Raw genomic sequence first — 9427 nt, 5'->3', positions numbered from 1 at the left:
ACCCCAGTATTCTTTCCTGCCATGGCAGGGGGTCGGACTTGATGATCTGCTCAGGTCCCTTCCGACCCTACAAACTATGAAACTATGAATGGTGCCTCTAGATTGTATATCTTCGCTCTCTGGGGGGAAGTGACTGCAGCTTTGCCCATTTTCCCTCCTGCCATTTTTTCCTGCATGCTCTGTCCCTTTGCTCAGCCGATACCTTGTGATTCAGGAAGAGGCAAGCACTGGACGGCTGCTGCACCTTCTGCCTGGATGAACCCTGGTGGAAGGGGGACAGCTGCTGCCCCCTGGAGCAGCTCCCTCTCCTCCCTGCATGGGGGTGGCAGTGTTACCAGGCGTACAATAGTGATCATATTTGTATGATTTCAACCCTTGTACAATCAATAATAGCAGAAGTGTTAAAAATGTATATATTTTGATGCAGCTGATTGGTGCAACATATGCAAAGCCCGCATCAGTCTCAGGGAGTCTTAACTGACTTCTAGGTTTGCTGTCAGCACTTCCTTAGCCCTGCTTCCCTCCAAACAAAGAAATGCTTCAACTTTGACCCAGTTCTCAATCACTCACTCCTGTTACAGTGATCAATATAAAGTACATAAGATTTATTTGCATACTTCTTTGCGGGATTTTTCAGTGTAGGATAGTTTTTTCTTCAGCAAATAGGATCATTTCGAGCTTCTAATCCAATCATTTCATATTTAAGACGTGGGAAAGCTGGGGGCGGAGAGAGCCTGGGCTGCTTGTAGCAGGTGCTGCACCAGGGACGTAGCCCCGCCCGGCCTGGCCGGCTCCTGTTGCTTTGGGGGCGGCGGGCGGTGAGGAGGCCGGCCCAACCGGGCTCAGGTTTAGGCTCCGCGTCCTGCTAATATCTTGCGAGCCCCGGAGGCGGGTTCTCGGCCCAACCCGCTGGATTACACCCTCCTTTGGCCCCTCTCGGCTTAAGATCCGAGTGCCCCCCGCCCCCACCGGGCCCATCTCCGGGCCCAACCTCCAATCCCGCAGCCGTCCCCACGCGGGCCCGGCGTCCCCCGGACTCGCAGTAGCGAGTGGGGCCGGCGCAGGCAGGGGGGCGCTGAGCCCGCCCAGGCCTCGCGGGGCCCGGAAACAAGCGCGCAGGCCGGCTCGGCCCCCTCCCCCGCCAGCCCCGGGCCAGCTCCCGCAGGCAGTCCCACGCCGCCCATGCGCGCCCCGGCCGGGCCGACTTGAGTGATGAGCGCAGCAGCCGCAGGAGGGGCACGCGGGCGCTACGCCGTTTGCGTAGGCTGAGACAGACCGGGCCGCGAGCGGGAAGGGCCCGGCTGGGCGGTCTATCCGCATAGTGCGTAACGGCGAGTGCGGCGCAGGCCGCCGGCCCGGCGTAAGCGCGCTCTGTGAATAGCGGCGCTGCGGCAGGAGCCGAGGAGGAGGCGCTGCGGCGGTTTGGTACCGAGCGGAGAGGGAGATGCACACGGCACTCGAGTGAGGTAGCTATAAAACCCCATTTGTTTACATGCCCTCCCCCACAACCGGCCGGCGCGGCGGAGAGGGCGGCGGCCGGCCCGGCCCAGCTCGGCTCGGCGTGGGCAGCTCTCGCTGGGCTGCAGAGCGGCTGCTGGGGGACCCCGCGGGGCGGCTGCTTGTCACGTGGCGCTGGCGGCGGCGGCTGCAGCAGCGAGACCCGGCGCCGGGGCCGCCTCAGCCTGTGGTGGGAGCGGGGGGGAGGGGCGCGGGGGCCGCTGCTCTTGGGGCGGCGCGGACACCCCAGCGGCGGAGGGGCGCCCCCGGCCTGAGGGGCGGCTCGGGGCTGTGCTCCCAGGCGGGAAGTGCCCGCCCCGGCTGGGCCTCGTGGGGCCTTGTGGGCCTGGGGGTCCCGGACCTGCGCGGCTTCCTGGGCCGCGGGCCCTGCACTATGCTGCCTCGTGCCGGCCTGCGCGGCCCCCGGCTCAGCCCTGGCCCCTCGCGCTCCCCTGCCTCTGGGGGGCCGCTCCTCGTGCCGGCGCCCGAGCCGAGGTCTACCCTCAAAGGCGATCTGCTCAGTGCCGCCGCCCCAGGCCTGCGCCAGCGAGTTTCCCTGCCGGGACCGAGCGGCTTCGCTGTCCTGCTTCGTGCCGGCTTTTCCCTGTGCCTCAGTCCCTTCCCCTTCTCCGGCGCTTGTCAGGAAGTTTGGCGGGAAGAAACCCCTCCCCCCTCCTTGCTGTCTGATTTGTTGCCACTTCTTTCTTTTCAAATCCCTACGTACTTTTAACATTAGAAATAGTTATGAGTTAAAATGCCACAGCTAACGTGGGTGACTACCAAGTCTGACCTAGTTAACTTCGGGATGCCGTGCCTGCTTGCTTAGTTCACCAAGCTTGTGGTGCCTAGCTTGAAACAAGCAGTGGAGAACAGATCATGGGATACCCTTAAGTTTAGGATGTCTCCCAACAGACATAAGTATGGGACTCCTAAAGATAAACAGATCTTTCTTTTGCGGTTGCCGGGGAGGAAAAACGATAGAAGAATGGAAAATACTAATTTTATAAAGGTGTTTCCAAATGTTGTTTCTTCAAATCATGGGCTTAAAGAGTTCTGAAAGTAGAACACCTGTGGACCAGTTTTTCTTATTGCGAGAGGACATCTAAAAACTATTCTCTCACTTAATAAAAACTTCTTTGGGTTTTCATGAAGAAAAACTTTACTGAATATGGTTTCTTGGAAAAGGGGGAATACAAGTGGCACCACACATCACTGATCCCAAAACAAGACTGGGTTTATTTCATAATTGTTCCTATGATCAATACCATTCTAAATGGTATGTTAATGTTAGAACACCATTTTAGTTCGTGAAAACTGACACAACATGACCATTTCTCTGACTGTCTTGATTTGAAATAATTGTCTGAAATAAATGTTGTGCAATATTCCCTGTAGTGACTCTTTCAGTTTTTATCTTTACTGGAGAACTTGATCTATACTATAGTACAACCATGTAATTATTTTGGAAGAATGAGTAGAACAGGCCCTATGTGTAGATTGACTTTGTCATGTGTATTTGATAAAGGTCACATAACCATGTAGGAATTCAGTAGAGGAAAGCAGATCAGCAGCCATTGAAGGTGGATCCAACAAAGTAACCAGTATCAAAATGTCAAAAATTATGGTTAAATATGGAAATGTAAGCCAGCAAACTAACTAAGTTAAAACATTTGGGGAAGTTCAGTTCACATTCAGCCCACAAACTGTCTTTACATTGCATGGGATATTTGGAACTGTTACAAAAACAGGCAAAAAATGTTGATTTACTTTTTTTTTTTTTTTTTTTTAAGGAAACGTTCTATTAAACAACTCTTTTGTAGTAGTCTTGCAGTACTTTGTGGCAAGGTATGTTGCATATAAAAAGGAAGTTTTTTAAATTAACTTAAGCAAAACTGAAATAGGGTGCTTAATACAGAAAAGATGCGCACAAAACTTTAGCATGCAGGTAACAATCATGTGAACTGATTATTTTGCAAATTTCTACATAGCATGACCTGAAGTATCTTCACTTCAAAAAAATAAACCGAAAATTCATTTTCAGTAATCCATTAGTAGAGTGTGTTTAATATTAATCTTGATGATATTTTGCTTGTTCTAGTGCTTGGAAACAGTCTGCATAAACCAGAAATCCTGAACCTAGGTGAACGCAGCTTCCAAAAGAAGCGCTCATCTTCCATGAAGCTACTTAGAATGTTGAGCTTTGCATGGAAGCTTCTTAATAAACATAAATAACATATTCCAATATGTTCCAGTAAGCAGACATTACAAGTCAAAACTCGTTGAGAAGACTATGGATTGAGAAAAGGTGTCGGGGAGGGGGAAGAAATACGTATGTGTACAAACAGTCAATACATCCTCTTTAGCGCAGGCTCCCTTAGTGCCTTTGCCTAAATGAGGTAAGCTGCTTTGAAGTACTTGATAATTTTAAATGCATAAATATAACAGTTTGATTAGTGAGTGTAGATAGGAACAAGCTTCACAGTCTCTGGATTAGAAACATGCAACTCAAATAACCTCAGGCTTTTTTTAAACTTTATTACAATATGATATGGGTCCCACTTTGACTATCCAAAGTACCTCTCTGAATTAAGAGGGGTCTGTAAGGTGACACGGCCCTGCCTCCTGTGGAGTAGTGTGGCCATAACCATTGCTGGGCATGGCGTTTATATGCTTTCTGTCTCTATTCCAGTAGGGATAATACCTACTTACAGGGTTGCTGCTTTAGGAGTTAGTGTAGGTTGTGTACACACAATCAGATAGTTTGGAACAATTCTCCTAGGCTTGTTTTGGTAGAGAAACTTATTCAGAGTTGCATGTATAAACATTCAAATACTAAGGCCTTGAAGAGTGGAGAGCTTGTAGTGTGATACTGCACACAGGGTGTGCCCTGGGCGCACATCTCAGAATATTCTGCAGGCTTACTTAGTCTGCCTAGCAGCGCATGACAATAATGCATAGAGCAGTCCTGATTGTTTCACCCAGACTGCCCATGTTCAGCCTGTTTCACTGAGCACAATGTGGGGATTATAAAGGGGAGATATTCTCCTTGCTGGAGCAGCAGAGGCCAGTAAGCAACATACTAAGTGCATCTACATGTGCTATTAATTCAATATGCTCCAGCGCAGTTTGCACCAGAGTTTATTGTGTGCTGGTACCACATTTACACATGCACTAGGGACTGCAGCATGTTGAGCAGCCCCACCTAGCAGGGGGCTCAGGTCAGCCTCCTAGCCCAGGGCTACTCCAACCAAGCTCAGTCTGCCATGGAAGGGCTGCCTGGGGCACCAGGGGTGTTTTGTTGCGGGGCTACCTGGCAAGCAACCCCTGCACTGAAGCACCCTCTTGCCCTAGCCAGCCCCACCAGTGTCTATACATGCATTGTGGTGGAGTAAATAAAAAAGCTGCAGGATAGTACCTGTATTGACAAGTACTATCCTACAGCAGTGTTAATTATTTTACTGTGGCCTAATAGAGCCACACATGTAGATGCTGAGACTTTACTGCAGAGCTAATTAGGCAACTGCAGTAAATGTCTCGTAGACGTGCCTGCCCTTTCCCTGAGGGGGGAGGGAGGGGATGCTGGAGGACTGTTCTCTGAGAGAAGCCCCAACATGTACGGACACTCTCCTGGGAGAGATTTAACCCTGGTTGTTTCTAGGTTATTTTTGTCCTGGAGCAGCCATTTTTACTCTGGGAGAAAAAGTCTGAACATCTCTACACTCAGTTTCTCCTGAGAGAGTTGCTGCTCTCTTGGGGGAAACCAAACAATGTTTGTACAAGGCTGTAGAGTGTACTGAATTTGAAAAGTGATACAAATGTATAATTCTTAAGATGATGGTAGCCATGAATATCAAAAATACTATTTGATAAACTTGTCACTAATTTTCAAGCCCTATTAAAGTTTTCCAGTAACTTTACAATCTGGACCTTAATCATGTAGTAGAGCCCAAGTGGGAGTATACCCATGCCTGTATGGCAGTGCTTCTCAATCTTTTAGATTCAAGACAGCCCTGTATAACCTTTTCAGAAATTGGTTGCACTCCCATTGAGAACCACCACTGTGCTGCCTCAGCTTACCTGAGTGGTTCCCAACTCTGCTGTCACCAGGTAAAAGTGTTCTGTGCCCCTCATGCACAGCCAGCCTGAGAAGGGCTGTTGTGAATGTGCGTTCCTGCCTCCATTACAGTTATCTGATAGACTAAAGCAAGCAGGAGTGCCTACTCTTGTAGTCCTTTCTGGTCATCTGGTTCAACCCTCCCCCCCACCTTTCCTAGAAACAGATAGGCAGGGCAGTTCTACATAGACTGTGTGCCTCCATTTTTGGGAGATGCTGTACAGGGTTGGACTAGGGAGGCTGCTGCCTTTTGGTCTAGCTGTGCATAAGGCATCTGGTACCTTTGCTGGCAGCACCCCCTGAAAGGATCTCTGAGCACCCTCGTTGAAAACCACTGCTATATGAAATTTGATGCTAAGTCTTTGTATTTGTATGGAGCAAAAAAGTGGGCACACATCTTTTAGGGGCCCTGAACATTTTGGTGAATGAATAATAAAAGCAAGCTTAATTTGTTTTTCCTCAATTCTTTAGATGTCAAATTGTTTTCATACTTCTGCCAATGTCACTTTCCTTTAAACAGATATTCAGAATTCTCAAAAAAAAATCTACCTCTTCCCCTTTCCTCTTAACATCCTTGAGAGGTCAGTTCAAAGAAAGAAAAAGAAAATTCATTGCTTCTGATTTCTTACTTTTATGTTCTGTGAAAAACAGTTACAAGTCTTCAGATATGAAAGGAGTCTAAATTCTGTCAGCTTTAAGAATCCATCTGTTTCATATTCCTATTCTGGAAGAAACATTACCTGTTTATGTATGCATGTATAAAATACATTTTAGTGGGAGTCCAGTTTAGGTTTTAAGTGTTTTATGTTCAGTCACCAGGATATTTGGATCATTGATTATGTTTTCTGGTTTATGGTATTCAACATACCCACCTAAAAAAAAATAAATATCATGCTCAATTATCATTTTTTAAAACAGTAGGTGAAAGGCCCTACATAAACTCTGATGGCAAAAGAAAAGGAGAGAGGGAAAGGTAGAAGAGGATCTTCAGTTATATGTTTAGAAATATAATTCTTTCCCTTCAAACTGTAGCTGAGAATATTTAAAATATAAACAAATCTGACAAAGATGCACATAAATGTGATGCCAGTTGCTGAGCAAAGTGCTTAATTGAAGCTGGTTTTAAAGAAGAAAAAACCTTTTCTTGGGAAGTTACACTTTTCTTCAAGTACAACTTGCCAAAAGATGACAGCAGCCATGTCTGGTCCTCAGCATGTATGTACAAATGGGAGAGTGTTTGTGTGTTACTTTCATGGCATTTATTCAGAACACTTCGGGCGCTAGGCATTGTTTCAAATGGAGACTTTGAGATGTAACCATCTGAGGCTAGTGCAGGGTGCTACCTGTACATATGTGGATTTCCACCACCCCCAATATGAACAGAAACAGGAAATGAGAGAAAACGCTCTTATAATAATGCATGCTTTAGCATTATTTTTAAATGACATCTTTTGGGTTAGTTTTGCTTTACTGATATGTTTGAAGTTCAGATGGACAAAAAGTACTAGACATCTTAACGCTGAGTGCCAGGGGGTGTCATTGGGAGCACTGATAGCACAGTCCCAGTGCCCCTCTGCAGACGGTTGTGATAAAAATGCAAGCCTTTATGAGAAACTGTGTCTTTTGCATTAGCTTCTGTGAAGGAGGAGGAGCTTTAAGATTGCTGGGCTAAATCCAGGTACAGTCTTGGCTAGTAGTGGGTTTGATTAAATTGGGAACCCTCCCTTTTTATTTTTTAGCTGGGGTGACTCCCTTCTCACACAGACAGTGGTAAGGGTTAGTGAAAGAACTTTGCTTATCTCAGGCTGTCATTTTGGTACCTTTCTTAGTGCTTATCGGCCGCTGACGATGTGACTGGGGAAAAAACAGCACTTTACTGGAAGAGGAAACGTGTTAGTTTGACCTGACTCCCCAGCATCTGTACAGATTGGACATTTCAGCAGGTCTTTTTGGCGCTTTTATCTAAAGCTGGTTAATCAGCTATTAAATAAAAACACCAAAAAAGCACTGCTGAAGCACGCACTCTATACAGACATTGGGCAAGCCGAGCCAAACTAATGCCTCTTCTGGGCATACTTTGTGCTCGGAGCAGGAGCGCAGTGAGCTTAAAGTGCTGTTTGCTTATTTCCAAGTCAGTAAGCAGCTACAGTTTCCAACAACAGAAGTGGCAGAATGATGTAGTGCAAAATCTGTACAGTTTTGTTGATTGGTATTAATACCACAATAACTTACAAGATACTGTGAAGCTATCATGGAACCTACTGCCTGTTGTTTTTTGGAAAGCCATGAGAGAAAAATTAAGATGTTTGCTGTTGCTGGAGTCTGTTTTAGATGCAGGGATTAGAGAAAGCAATATCCTAGAATAATAACAAAGTGAAACTAACAAGTCCTAGTCAATTTCACTGTTGCTTTCTGACAATTGTGGACCTAATGAAAACATCTCCAGATTCATTCTGTTGGTGACTGATTTTACCCACTTCTAGGAAGAAGCTTTCTGATGGCTGGTTAGTGAATATGTTTTTAGCCCTAAGGGTAGATAACTAATATTGAAATAACCTTTTATATTGACTGTCACACCTTTTTAGTAAGATGATATGAAAGATGTTAAATGTTTAAAGCGTATCAAGTACATAAACACTCACAAGCTAGGTATGTAAACTTGTGTTAGAACAATGTAATTCTCCTGAGTATACCTCGGTGTTGTACGTGGAATTCATATACAGAGTGCCAGACAGAATTCTTAAGGGACAAACCTCAAGATCTTCAAATGTTGGGGAAACTTGTCTTAGCTATCCAGCATCAAGTGTGACTAATAAGTCAATTTATTTAATGGTCATGTTTTTCTGAAAGTTAATGATTGAGCATGATTATGTCCAAAATACAGATGTGATCAACTTCTTTTTGTGCCCTTTTTGTCCATTCTTTTTGCGCTCTGATATTAAATAAGATTATCTGATTTATTTTATTTGTAGCTTATATATAAACTCCTATAAAAATAGGCAACCTTAACATAATGGTTTAGTTCAGCATTTCAGAATCAAAGTTATAAATCTCTATTTTTGAATTCTTTATTATAGAAACTGAGAGATTCCAAATATAGCTATTAGCAAATGTTCTTATAATAAAAAACAAAGTCCAGATGAACACAGTCATCTGATAAATGTGTAAAGATTGCCTGATCAGTAGCAGTTAATGTGAACAGAACTCATTTAAGGCTACTGTGCCATAGCTGCTAAATGAATGAAAATGATTGAGTTTTGCTTGATGGCTAGAAGTATAAGCTCTTGTATTACAGATAATTGAAGGGTAATTAAAAATAGCTTTTACCTTTTAACAGAACTGTTCAGAATTGTGTATGTACATTCACTTTTATAGCGACTGGTGCTTCTTGGGTCTGTGGGGGCACCCAGGGTCCCCCTGCAGCCGATTGCCAAGCTGGGGGGGAGGCCCTGCACTTAGCGGCAGACCCAGAAGTGGACTAGAAGTACTTTTGGTCTACTTCCAGGTCCATCGTCGAGTGCACGGGGGACTACCCCATTCTCCCATGGGACACTCCATCCACCTCACCATCTCAGTGTTCATGAGCTGTGCTTGGTATCTCAAGGTATGTAGAAAAAAAACGTAAAGCTGTGTCTATGGCTGAATTGCTGATTCTTTGAACACCGACAAGTGCAAGGTGATGCACCTCGGGAGGAACAACCGGCACCATACCTACAGGGACGGGAACTCCCCTCTTGTCAGCACAGAGGCGGAAAAGGATCTGGGGGTCATCGTTGACTCCAAGATGAACATGGGCCGGCAGTGTGGAGAGGCAGT

The 9427-nt window shown here is 45.8% G+C and overlaps 1 protein-coding gene across 1 annotated transcript in view; it reads left to right on the top strand.

The window, feature by feature from the left end:
* Positions 1–1168: 1168 nt before the first annotated feature.
* SLC39A10 (solute carrier family 39 member 10) overlaps positions 1169–9427 on the top strand; it is a 79196-nt gene continuing 70937 nt past the window's right edge. The window contains exon 1 of the mRNA XM_019553883.1: positions 1169–1466. The gene's annotated coding sequence lies outside the window, so the exon portion shown is untranslated. The remainder of the gene's footprint in view (positions 1467–9427) is intronic.

The sequence above is a fragment of the Crocodylus porosus genome, unplaced genomic scaffold (genome assembly GCF_001723895.1).
Source record: "Crocodylus porosus isolate Cpor-Errol unplaced genomic scaffold, CroPor_comp1, whole genome shotgun sequence".
NCBI classification, from domain to species: domain Eukaryota; kingdom Metazoa; phylum Chordata; order Crocodylia; family Crocodylidae; genus Crocodylus; species Crocodylus porosus.
This window is presented reverse-complemented; position numbering and strand designations above follow the sequence as displayed.